This window comes from Ambystoma mexicanum, chromosome 1p, assembly GCF_040938575.1.
Source record: "Ambystoma mexicanum isolate Mex_15411 chromosome 1p, UKY_AmexF1_1, whole genome shotgun sequence".
Taxonomy (NCBI): domain Eukaryota; kingdom Metazoa; phylum Chordata; class Amphibia; order Caudata; family Ambystomatidae; genus Ambystoma; species Ambystoma mexicanum.
In genome coordinates, this window is record NC_090921.1 from 237,718,389 (window position 1) to 237,730,905 (window position 12,517).

General features: G+C 51.4%; 6 non-coding genes across 6 annotated transcripts; all 6 read left to right on the top strand.

Annotated features, from left to right (window-relative positions):
- Nucleotides 1-54: 54 nt before the first annotated feature.
- TRNAD-GUC (transfer RNA aspartic acid (anticodon GUC)) lies at nt 55-126 on the top strand. The gene has a single exon. It is a non-coding gene; the product is annotated as a tRNA-Asp (tRNA).
- A 1,397-nt stretch (nt 127-1,523) lies between these two features.
- On the top strand, nt 1,524-1,595 carry TRNAD-GUC (transfer RNA aspartic acid (anticodon GUC)). Its single transcript has one exon. It is a non-coding gene; the product is annotated as a tRNA-Asp (tRNA).
- A 1,397-nt stretch (nt 1,596-2,992) lies between these two features.
- On the top strand, nt 2,993-3,064 carry TRNAD-GUC (transfer RNA aspartic acid (anticodon GUC)). The gene has a single exon. It is a non-coding gene; the product is annotated as a tRNA-Asp (tRNA).
- A 2,863-nt stretch (nt 3,065-5,927) lies between these two features.
- TRNAD-GUC (transfer RNA aspartic acid (anticodon GUC)) lies at nt 5,928-5,999 on the top strand. Its single transcript has one exon. It is a non-coding gene; the product is annotated as a tRNA-Asp (tRNA).
- A 2,864-nt stretch (nt 6,000-8,863) lies between these two features.
- On the top strand, nt 8,864-8,935 carry TRNAD-GUC (transfer RNA aspartic acid (anticodon GUC)). Its single transcript has one exon. It is a non-coding gene; the product is annotated as a tRNA-Asp (tRNA).
- A 1,397-nt stretch (nt 8,936-10,332) lies between these two features.
- Nucleotides 10,333-10,404, top strand: TRNAD-GUC (transfer RNA aspartic acid (anticodon GUC)). The gene has a single exon. It is a non-coding gene; the product is annotated as a tRNA-Asp (tRNA).
- Nucleotides 10,405-12,517: the final 2,113 nt, after the last annotated feature.

Below are 12,517 nucleotides of genomic sequence, written 5' to 3' on the forward strand. Positions count from 1 at the left end.
GGTCGCTGGATGCTGTGCAGACATCAGCAGCTGTTCATTTCATGCCCTCACGTCTCCTCGTTAGTATAGTGGTCAGTATCCCCGCCTGTCACGCGGGAGACCGGGGTTCAATTCCCCGACGGGGAGGTTAAACCGTTTCTGGATTTTTTTTAGTTCTTGACAAATATTCTTGAAGATTAGGCTGAGTCAAGTAGGGAATGGGTGCCAAGAACTGACTCTTTAAGAAAAAAGCACCGGCAACGCTAGTCATCGTACAATATTTGTGCACAATTGCTTACATTAGGCGGCCGGTCCACTTTATTGAGTCCCCCTCAGCACCATTTAGTGCTCCTGTTGTCTGCGAAGTCCAAATTGTAACCCTGAATCAGTTCCTCTTCTGACCCTTTGTATCATGTTACATGACGAGTAATGATCACCTGTTAGCTTTATCCCTAATTATAACTCTCACTCTTTCCCTGCATCTAACCCTAGCTCTAATCCCATCATTAACCTCGGTCCGGGCACACGCGTGAACCCCTACTCTCATCTCAGCCTCTCCTGGTGATACATCACACCTGGGATCGTTTGCTCCCTGTGGGCTGTGGGAAATTTGCTACCAGCACGCCCTGGAAGTGGGGCTCATTCCGCTGCAACGGGAGGTCTTCCCAGGACGCGTCACAGCTCAACGCAAGAGCTCCTGGGTTTCGAAGGCTCTTGCAGCAAGCCTTCACAAAGCAGCAGGGAGCGCCGTTCCAGATGGGAAACTTGAGACTGGATGTCCAGAAAAGCAAGACGTCAGAAGCGAAACCTTTTTCCTGCAGGGTGTGGCATACCATCCGCTTGCTCATTGCGACAGAGGTGGCACTAATGAAGGAAGAGGTCAACGTTACGTTCTTCTTTAAAATGCAAGGCCAGGAAAAGTGGCAGCGGTGGGATTTGAACCCACGCCTCCGAAGAGACTGGAGCCTTAATCCAGCGCCTTAGACCGCTCGGCCACGCTACCTCCCTGCTAGTCGCCGAAAGCGGAACTTGACCCGTTGCCCGGCCCGCTTTAGTGCTTTGCCTTTTCTCCTTGGAAAGTCTGGAGACAGGCAGTGGAAGGGCAGGCAAACTGTCAGGTGCGCAGAGGAGGGGAGACCATGAGGCAAGGTGGGAGATGGGGGCAAGAAGTGAGAAAAAAACTAATCGCAAGCTAGGGCAGGATTCGGAAAGTGAAGCCGAAAAGGGGCTTAGCATGCAGCCCAGGGGTTTCTTTGACTGTCCTAAGCCCACAGGGACTTTGCCGTCCTCAGCTCATGAGACTTGAGATGGGTAGCTTGATTTGCTGAGGAAATGCGGGATGACAGATTCAACTCTGGAGTCAAACATAGCCCGGAACTATCGCCTTAAACTGAGTTTTAAGCCTGGTGCCGATAAAAAGAAAGAAATTAGCCTTAGATCGGGCAAGCCGTTTGACGGGGGAAAATGAGACCCCCCTAGGCCAGCTAGGTGGTCGCTGGATGCTGTGCAGACATCAGCAGCTGTTCATTTCATGCCCTCACGTCTCCTCGTTAGTATAGTGGTCAGTATCCCCGCCTGTCACGCGGGAGACCGGGGTTCAATTCCCCGACGGGGAGGTTAAACCGTTTCTGGATTTTTTTTAGTTCTTGACAAATATTCTTGAAGATTAGGCTGAGTCAAGTAGGGAATGGGTGCCAAGAACTGACTCTTTAAGAAAAAAGCACCGGCAACGCTAGTCATCGTACAATATTTGTGCACAATTGCTTACATTAGGCGGCCGGTCCACTTTATTGAGTCCCCCTCAGCACCATTTAGTGCTCCTGTTGTCTGCGAAGTCCAAATTGTAACCCTGAATCAGTTCCTCTTCTGACCCTTTGTATCATGTTACATGACGAGTAATGATCACCTGTTAGCTTTATCCCTAATTATAACTCTCACTCTTTCCCTGCATCTAACCCTAGCTCTAATCCCATCATTAACCTCGGTCCGGGCACACGCGTGAACCCCTACTCTCATCTCAGCCTCTCCTGGTGATACATCACACCTGGGATCGTTTGCTCCCTGTGGGCTGTGGGAAATTTGCTACCAGCACGCCCTGGAAGTGGGGCTCATTCCGCTGCAACGGGAGGTCTTCCCAGGACGCGTCACAGCTCAACGCAAGAGCTCCTGGGTTTCGAAGGCTCTTGCAGCAAGCCTTCACAAAGCAGCAGGGAGCGCCGTTCCAGATGGGAAACTTGAGACTGGATGTCCAGAAAAGCAAGACGTCAGAAGCGAAACCTTTTTCCTGCAGGGTGTGGCATACCATCCGCTTGCTCATTGCGACAGAGGTGGCACTAATGAAGGAAGAGGTCAACGTTACGTTCTTCTTTAAAATGCAAGGCCAGGAAAAGTGGCAGCGGTGGGATTTGAACCCACGCCTCCGAAGAGACTGGAGCCTTAATCCAGCGCCTTAGACCGCTCGGCCACGCTACCTCCCTGCTAGTCGCCGAAAGCGGAACTTGACCCGTTGCCCGGCCCGCTTTAGTGCTTTGCCTTTTCTCCTTGGAAAGTCTGGAGACAGGCAGTGGAAGGGCAGGCAAACTGTCAGGTGCGCAGAGGAGGGGAGACCATGAGGCAAGGTGGGAGATGGGGGCAAGAAGTGAGAAAAAAACTAATCGCAAGCTAGGGCAGGATTCGGAAAGTGAAGCCGAAAAGGGGCTTAGCATGCAGCCCAGGGGTTTCTTTGACTGTCCTAAGCCCACAGGGACTTTGCCGTCCTCAGCTCATGAGACTTGAGATGGGTAGCTTGATTTGCTGAGGAAATGCGGGATGACAGATTCAACTCTGGAGTCAAACATAGCCCGGAACTATCGCCTTAAACTGAGTTTTAAGCCTGGTGCCGATAAAAAGAAAGAAATTAGCCTTAGATCGGGCAAGCCGTTTGACGGGGGAAAATGAGACCCCCCTAGGCCAGCTAGGTGGTCGCTGGATGCTGTGCAGACATCAGCAGCTGTTCATTTCATGCCCTCACGTCTCCTCGTTAGTATAGTGGTCAGTATCCCCGCCTGTCACGCGGGAGACCGGGGTTCAATTCCCCGACGGGGAGGTTAAACCGTTTCTGGATTTTTTTTAGTTCTTGACAAATATTCTTGAAGATTAGGCTGAGTCAAGTAGGGAATGGGTGCCAAGAACTGACTCTTTAAGAAAAAAGCACCGGCAACGCTAGTCATCGTACAATATTTGTGCACAATTGCTTACATTAGGCGGCCGGTCCACTTTATTGAGTCCCCCTCAGCACCATTTAGTGCTCCTGTTGTCTGCGAAGTCCAAATTGTAACCCTGAATCAGTTCCTCTTCTGACCCTTTGTATCATGTTACATGACGAGTAATGATCACCTGTTAGCTTTATCCCTAATTATAACTCTCACTCTTTCCCTGCATCTAACCCTAGCTCTAATCCCATCATTAACCTCGGTCCGGGCACACGCGTGAACCCCTACTCTCATCTCAGCCTCTCCTGGTGATACATCACACCTGGGATCGTTTGCTCCCTGTGGGCTGTGGGAAATTTGCTACCAGCACGCCCTGGAAGTGGGGCTCATTCCGCTGCAACGGGAGGTCTTCCCAGGACGCGTCACAGCTCAACGCAAGAGCTCCTGGGTTTCGAAGGCTCTTGCAGCAAACCTTCACAAAGCAGCAGGGAGCGCCGTTCCAGATGGGAAACTTGAGACTGGATGTCCAGAAAAGCAAGACGTCAGAAGCGAAACCTTTTTCCTGCAGGGTGTGGCATACCATCCGCTTGCTCATTGCGACAGAGGTGGCACTAATGAAGGAAGAGGTCAACGTTACGTTCTTCTTTAAAATGCAAGGCCAGGAAAAGTGGCAGCGGTGGGATTTGAACCCACGCCTCCGAAGAGACTGGAGCCTTAATCCAGTGCCTTAGACCGCTCGGCCACGCTACCTCCCTGCTAGTCGCCGAAAGCGGAACTTGACCCGTTGCCCGGCCCGCTTTAGTGCTTTGCCTTTTCTCCTTGGAAAGTCTGGAGACAGGCAGTGGAAGGGCAGGCAAACTGTCAGGTGCGCAGAGGAGGGGAGACCATGAGGCAAGGTGGGAGATGGGGGCAAGAAGTGAGAAAAAAACTAATCGCAAGCTAGGGCAGGATTCGGAAAGTGAAGCCGAAAAGGGGCTTAGCATGCAGCCCAGGGGTTTCTTTGACTGTCCTAAGCCCACAGGGACTTTGCCGTCCTCAGCTCATGAGACTTGAGATGGGTAGCTTGATTTGCTGAGGAAATGCGGGATGACAGATTCAACTCTGGAGTCAAACATAGCCCGGAACTATCGCCTTAAACTGAGTTTTAAGCCTGGTGCCGATAAAAAGAAAGAAATTAGCCTTAGATCGGGCAAGCCGTTTGACGGGGGAAAATGAGACCCCCTAGGCCAGCTAGGTGGTCGCTGGATGCTGTGCAGACATCAGCAGCTGTTCATTTCATGCCCTCACGTCTCCTCGTTAGTATAGTGGTCAGTGTCCCCGCCTGTCACGCGGGAGACCGGGGTTCAATTCCCCGACGGGGAGGTTAAACCTTTTCTGGATTTTTTTTAGTTCTTGACAAATATTCTTGAAGATTAGGCTGAGTCAAGTAGGGAATGGGTGCCAAGAACTGACTCTTTAAGAAAAAAGCACCGGCAACGCTAGTCATCGTACAATATTTGTGCACAATTGCTTACATTAGGCGGCCGGTCCACTTTATTGAGTCCCCCTCAGCACCATTTAGTGCTCCTGTTGTCTGCGAAGTCCAAATTGTAACCCTGAATCAGTTCCTCTTCTGACCCTTTGTATCATGTTACATGACGAGTAATGATCACCTGTTAGCTTTATCCCTAATTATAACTCTCACTCTTTCCCTGCATCTAACCCTAGCTCTAATCCCATCATTAACCTCGGTCCGGGCACACGCGTGAACCCTTACTCTCATCTCAGCCTCTCCTGGTGATACATCACACCTGGGATCGTTTGCTCCCTGTGGGCTGTGGGAAATTTGCTACCAGCACGCCCTGGAAGTGGGGCTCATTCCGCTGCAACGGGAGGTCTTCCCAGGACGCGTCACAGCTCAACGCAAGAGCTCCTGGGTTTCGAAGGCTCTTGCAGCAAGCCTTCACAAAGCAGCAGGGAGCGCCGTTCCAGATGGGAAACTTGAGACTGGATGTCCAGAAAAGCAAGACGTCAGAAGCGAAACCTTTTTCCTGCAGGGTGTGGCATACCATCCGCTTGCTCATTGCGACAGAGGTGGCACTAATGAAGGAAGAGGTCAACGTTACGTTCTTCTTTAAAATGCAAGGCCAGGAAAAGTGGCAGCGGTGGGATTTGAACCCACGCCTCCGAAGAGACTGGAGCCTTAATCCAGCGCCTTAGACCGCTCGGCCACGCTACCTCCCTGCTAGTCGCAGAAAGCGGAACTTGACCCGTTGCCCGGCCCGCTTTAGTGCTTTGCCTTTTCTCCTTGGAAAGTCTGGAGACAGGCAGTGGAAGGGCAGGCAAACTGTCAGGTGCGCAGAGGAGGGGAGACCATGAGGCAAGGTGGGAGATGGGGGCAAGAAGTAAGAAAAAAACTAATCGCAAGCTAGGGCAGGATTCGGAAAGTGAAGCCGAAAAGGGGCTTAGCATGCAGCCCAGGGGTTTCTTTGACTGTCCTAAGCCCACAGGGACTTTGCCGTCCTCAGCTCATGAGACTTGAGATGGGTAGCTTGATTTGCTGAGGAAATGCGGGATGACAGATTCAACTCTGGAGTCAAACATAGCCCGGAACTATCGCCTTAAACTGAGTTTTAAGCCTGGTGCCGATAAAAAGAAAGAAATTAGCCTTAGATCGGGCAAGCCGTTTGACGGGGAAAATGAGACCCCCTAGGCCAGCTAGGTGGTCGCTGGATGCTGTGCAGACATCAGCAGCTGTTCATTTCATGCCCTCACGTCTCCTCGTTAGTATAGTGGTCAGTATCCCCGCCTGTCACGCGGGAGACCGGGGTTCAATTCCCCGACGGGGAGGTTAAACCTTTTCTGGATTTTTTTTAGTTCTTGACAAATATTCTTGAAGATTAGGCTGAGTCAAGTAGGGAATGGGTGCCAAGAACTGACTCTTTAAGAAAAAAGCACCGGCAACGCTAGTCATCGTACAATATTTGTGCACAATTGCTTACATTAGGCGGCCGGTCCACTTTATTGAGTCCCCCTCAGCACCATTTAGTGCTCCTGTTGTCTGCGAAGTCCAAATTGTAACCCTGAATCAGTTCCTCTTCTGACCCTTTGTATCATGTTACATGACGAGTAATGATCACCTGTTAGCTTTATCCCTAATTATAACTCTCACTCTTTCCCTGCATCTAACCCTAGCTCTAATCCCATCATTAACCTCGGTCCGGGCACACGCGTGAACCCTTACTCTCATCTCAGCCTCTCCTGGTGATACATCACACCTGGGATCGTTTGCTCCCTGTGGGCTGTGGGAAATTTGCTACCAGCACGCCCTGGAAGTGGGGCTCATTCCGCTGCAACGGGAGGTCTTCCCAGGACGCGTCACAGCTCAACGCAAGAGCTCCTGGGTTTCGAAGGCTCTTGCAGCAAGCCTTCACAAAGCAGCAGGGAGCGCCGTTCCAGATGGGAAACTTGAGACTGGATGTCCAGAAAAGCAAGACGTCAGAAGCGAAACCTTTTTCCTGCAGGGTGTGGCATACCATCCGCTTGCTCATTGCGACAGAGGTGGCACTAATGAAGGAAGAGGTCAACGTTACGTTCTTCTTTAAAATGCAAGGCCAGGAAAAGTGGCAGCGGTGGGATTTGAACCCACGCCTCCGAAGAGACTGGAGCCTTAATCCAGCGCCTTAGACCGCTCGGCCACGCTACCTCCCTGCTAGTCGCCGAAAGCGGAACTTGACCCGTTGCCCGGCCCGCTTTAGTGCTTTGCCTTTTCTCCTTGGAAAGTCTGGAGACAGGCAGTGGAAGGGCAGGCAAACTGTCAGGTGCGCAGAGGAGGGGAGACCATGAGGCAAGGTGGGAGATGGGGGCAAGAAGTGAGAAAAAAACTAATCGCAAGCTAGGGCAGGATTCGGAAAGTGAAGCCGAAAAGGGGCTTAGCATGCAGCCCAGGGGTTTCTTTGACTGTCCTAAGCCCACAGGGACTTTGCCGTCCTCAGCTCATGAGACTTGAGATGGGTAGCTTGATTTGCTGAGGAAATGCGGGATGACAGATTCAACTCTGGAGTCAAACATAGCCCGGAACTATCGCCTTAAACTGAGTTTTAAGCCTGGTGCCGATAAAAAGAAAGAAATTAGCCTTAGATCGGGCAAGCCGTTTGACGGGGGAAAATGAGACCCCCTAGGCCAGCTAGGTGGTCGCTGGATGCTGTGCAGACATCAGCAGCTGTTCATTTCATGCCCTCACGTCTCCACGTTAGTATAGTGGTCAGTATCCCCGCCTGTCACGCGGGAGACCGGGGTTCAATTCCCCGACGGGGAGGTTAAACCTTTTCTGGATTTTTTTTAGTTCTTGACAAATATTCTTGAAGATTAGGCTGAGTCAAGTAGGGAATGGGTGCCAAGAACTGACTCTTTAAGAAAAAAGCACCGGCAACGCTAGTCATCGTACAATATTTGTGCACAATTGCTTACATTAGGCGGCCGGTCCACTTTATTGAGTCCCCCTCAGCACCATTTAGTGCTCCTGTTGTCTGCGAAGTCCAAATTGTAACCCTGAATCAGTTCCTCTTCTGACCCTTTGTATCATGTTACATGACGAGTAATGATCACCTGTTAGCTTTATCCCTAATTATAACTCTCACTCTTTCCCTGCATCTAACCCTAGCTCTAATCCCATCATTAACCTCGGTCCGGGCACACGCGTGAACCCTTACTCTCATCTCAGCCTCTCCTGGTGATACATCACACCTGGGATCGTTTGCTCCCTGTGGGCTGTGGGAAATTTGCTACCAGCACGCCCTGGAAGTGGGGCTCATTCCGCTGCAACGGGAGGTCTTCCCAGGACGCGTCACAGCTCAACGCAAGAGCTCCTGGGTTTCGAAGGCTCTTGCAGCAAGCCTTCACAAAGCAGCAGGGAGCGCCGTTCCAGATGGGAAACTTGAGACTGGATGTCCAGAAAAGCAAGACGTCAGAAGCGAAACCTTTTTCCTGCAGGGTGTGGCATACCATCCGCTTGCTCATTGCGACAGAGGTGGCACTAATGAAGGAAGAGGTCAACGTTACGTTCTTCTTTAAAATGCAAGGCCAGGAAAAGTGGCAGCGGTGGGATTTGAACCCACGCCTCCGAAGAGACTGGAGCCTTAATCCAGCGCCTTAGACCGCTCGGCCACGCTACCTCCCTGCTAGACGCCGAAAGCGGAACTTGACCCGTTGCCCGGCCCGCTTTAGTGCTTTGCCTTTTCTCCTTGGAAAGTCTGGAGACAGGCAGTGGAAGGGCAGGCAAACTGTCAGGTGCGCAGAGGAGGGGAGACCATGAGGCAAGGTGGGAGATGGGGGCAAGAAGTGAGAAAAAAATTAATCGCAAGCTAGGGCAGGATTCGGAAAGTGAAGCCGAAAAGGGGCTTAGCATGCAGCCCAGGGGTTTCTTTGACTGTCCTAAGCCCACAGGGACTTTGCCGTCCTCAGCTCATGAGACTTGAGATGGGTAGCTTGATTTGCTGAGGAAATGCGGGATGACAGATTCAACTCTGGAGTCAAACATAGCCCGGAACTATCGCCTTAAACTGAGTTTTAAGCCTGGTGCCGATAAAAAGAAAGAAATTAGCCTTAGATCGGGCAAGCCGTTTGACGGGGGAAAATGAGACCCCCTAGGCCAGCTAGGTGGTCGCTGGATGCTGTGCAGACATCAGCAGCTGTTCATTTCATGCCCTCACGTCTCCTCGTTAGTATAGTGGTCAGTATCCCCGCCTGTCACGCGGGAGACCGGGGTTCAATTCCCCGACGGGGAGGTTAAACCTTTTCTGGATTTTTTTTAGTTCTTGACAAATATTCTTGAAGATTAGGCTGAGTCAAGTAGGGAATGGGTGCCAAGAACTGACTCTTTAAGAAAAAAGCACCGGCAACGCTAGTCATCGTACAATATTTGTGCACAATTGCTTACATTAGGCGGCCGGTCCACTTTATTGAGTCCCCCTCAGCACCATTTAGTGCTCCTGTTGTCTGCGAAGTCCAAATTGTAACCCTGAATCAGTTCCTCTTCTGACCCTTTGTATCATGTTACATGACGAGTAATGATCACCTGTTAGCTTTATCCCTAATTATAACTCTCACTCTTTCCCTGCATCTAACCCTAGCTCTAATCCCATCATTAACCTCGGTCCGGGCACACGCGTGAACCCTTACTCTCATCTCAGCCTCTCCTGGTGATACATCACACCTGGGATCGTTTGCTCCCTGTGGGCTGTGGGAAATTTGCTACCAGCACGCCCTGGAAGTGGGGCTCATTCCGCTGCAACGGGAGGTCTTCCCAGGACGCGTCACAGCTCAACGCAAGAGCTCCTGGGTTTCGAAGGCTCTTGCAGCAAGCCTTCACAAAGCAGCAGGGAGCGCCGTTCCAGATGGGAAACTTGAGACTGGATGTCCAGAAAAGCAAGACGTCAGAAGCGAAACCTTTTTCCTGCAGGGTGTGGCATACCATCCGCTTGCTCATTGCGACAGAGGTGGCACTAATGAAGGAAGAGGTCAACGTTACGTTCTTCTTTAAAATGCAAGGCCAGGAAAAGTGGCAGCGGTGGGATTTGAACCCACGCCTCCGAAGAGACTGGAGCCTTAATCCAGCGCCTTAGACCGCTCGGCCACGCTACCTCCCTGCTAGTCGCAGAAAGCGGAACTTGACCCGTTGCCCGGCCCGCTTTAGTGCTTTGCCTTTTCTCCTTGGAAAGTCTGGAGACAGGCAGTGGAAGGGCAGGCAAACTGTCAGGTGCGCAGAGGAGGGGAGACCATGAGGCAAGGTGGGAGATGGGGGCAAGAAGTGAGAAAAAAACTAATCGCAAGCTAGGGCAGGATTCGGAAAGTGAAGCCGAAAAGGGGCTTAGCATGCAGCCCAGGGGTTTCTTTGACTGTCCTAAGCCCACAGGGACTTTGCCGTCCTCAGCTCATGAGACTTGAGATGGGTAGCTTGATTTGCTGAGGAAATGCGGGATGACAGATTCAACTCTGGAGTCAAACATAGCCCGGAACTATCGCCTTAAACTGAGTTTTAAGCCTGGTGCCGATAAAAAGAAAGAAATTAGCCTTAGATCGGGCAAGCCGTTTGACGGGGGAAAATGAGACCCCCCTAGGCCAGCTAGGTGGTCGCTGGATGCTGTGCAGACATCAGCAGCTGTTCATTTCATGCCCTCACGTCTCCTCGTTAGTATAGTGGTCAGTATCCCCGCCTGTCACGCGGGAGACCGGGGTTCAATTCCCCGACGGGGAGGTTAAACCGTTTCTGGATTTTTTTTAGTTCTTGACAAATATTCTTGAAGATTAGGCTGAGTCAAGTAGGGAATGGGTGCCAAGAACTGACTCTTTAAGAAAAAAGCACCGGCAACGCTAGTCATCGTACAATATTTGTGCACAATTGCTTACATTAGGCGGCCGGTCCACTTTATTGAGTCCCCCTCAGCACCATTTAGTGCTCCTGTTGTCTGCGAAGTCCAAATTGTAACCCTGAATCAGTTCCTCTTCTGACCCTTTGTATCATGTTACATGACGAGTAATGATCACCTGTTAGCTTTATCCCTAATTATAACTCTCACTCTTTCCCTGCATCTAACCCTAGCTCTAATCCCATCATTAACCTCGGTCCGGGCACACGCGTGAACCCCTACTCTCATCTCAGCCTCTCCTGGTGATACATCACACCTGGGATCGTTTGCTCCCTGTGGGCTGTGGGAAATTTGCTACCAGCACGCCCTGGAAGTGGGGCTCATTCCGCTGCAACGGGAGGTCTTCCCAGGACGCGTCACAGCTCAACGCAAGAGCTCCTGGGTTTCGAAGGCTCTTGCAGCAAGCCTTCACAAAGCAGCAGGGAGCGCCGTTCCAGATGGGAAACTTGAGACTGGATGTCCAGAAAAGCAAGACGTCAGAAGCGAAACCTTTTTCCTGCAGGGTGTGGCATACCATCCGCTTGCTCATTGCGACAGAGGTGGCACTAATGAAGGAAGAGGTCAACGTTACGTTCTTCTTTAAAATGCAAGGCCAGGAAAAGTGGCAGCGGTGGGATTTGAACCCACGCCTCCGAAGAGACTGGAGCCTTAATCCAGCGCCTTAGACCGCTCGGCCACGCTACCTCCCTGCTAGTCGCCGAAAGCGGAACTTGACCCGTTGCCCGGCCCGCTTTAGTGCTTTGCCTTTTCTCCTTGGAAAGTCTGGAGACAGGCAGTGGAAGGGCAGGCAAACTGTCAGGTGCGCAGAGGAGGGGAGACCATGAGGCAAGGTGGGAGATGGGGGCAAGAAGTGAGAAAAAAACTAATCGCAATCTAGGGCAGGATTCGGAAAGTGAAGCCGAAAAGGGGCTTAGCATGCAGCCCAGGGGTTTCTTTGACTGTCCTAAGCCCACAGGGACTTTGCCGTCCTCAGCTCATGAGACTTGAGATGGGTAGCTTGATTTGCTGAGGAAATGCGGGATGACAGATTCAACTCTGGAGTCAAACATAGCCCGGAACTATCGCCTTAAACTGAGTTTTAAGCCTGGTGCCGATAAAAAGAAAGAAATTAGCCTTAGATCGGGCAAGCCGTTTGACGGGGGAAAATGAGACCCCCTAGGCCAGCTAGGTGGTCGCTGGATGCTGTGCAGACATCAGCAGCTGTTCATTTCATGCCCTCACGTCTCCTCGTTAGTATAGTGGTCAGTGTCCCCGCCTGTCACGCGGGAGACCGGGGTTCAATTCACCGACGGGGAGGTTAAACCTTTTCTGGATTTTTTTTAGTTCTTGACAAATATTCTTGAAGATTAGGCTGAGTCAAGTAGGGAATGGGTGCCAAGAACTGACTCTTTAAGAAAAAAGCACCGGCAACGCTAGTCATCGTACAATATTTGTGCACAATTGCTTACATTAGGCGGCCGGTCCACTTTATTGAGTCCCCCTCAGCACCATTTAGTGCTCCTGTTGTCTGCGAAGTCCAAATTGTAACCCTGAATCAGTTCCTCTTCTGACCCTTTGTATCATGTTACATGACGAGTAATGATCACCTGTTAGCTTTATCCCTAATTATAACTCTCACTCTTTCCCTGCATCTAACCCTAGCTCTAATCCCATCATTAACCTCGGTCCGGGCACACGCGTGAACCCTTACTCTCATCTCAGCCTCTCCTGGTGATACATCACACCTGGGATCGTTTGCTCCCTGTGGGCTGTGGGAAATTTGCTACCAGCACGCCCTGGAAGTGGGGCTCATTCCGCTGCAACGGGAGGTCTTCCCAGGACGCGTCACAGCTCAACGCAAGAGCTCCTGGGTTTCGAAGGCTCTTGCAGCAAGCCTTCACAAAGCAGCAGGGAGCGCCGTTCCAGATGGGAAACTTGAGACTGGATGTCCAGAAAAGCAAG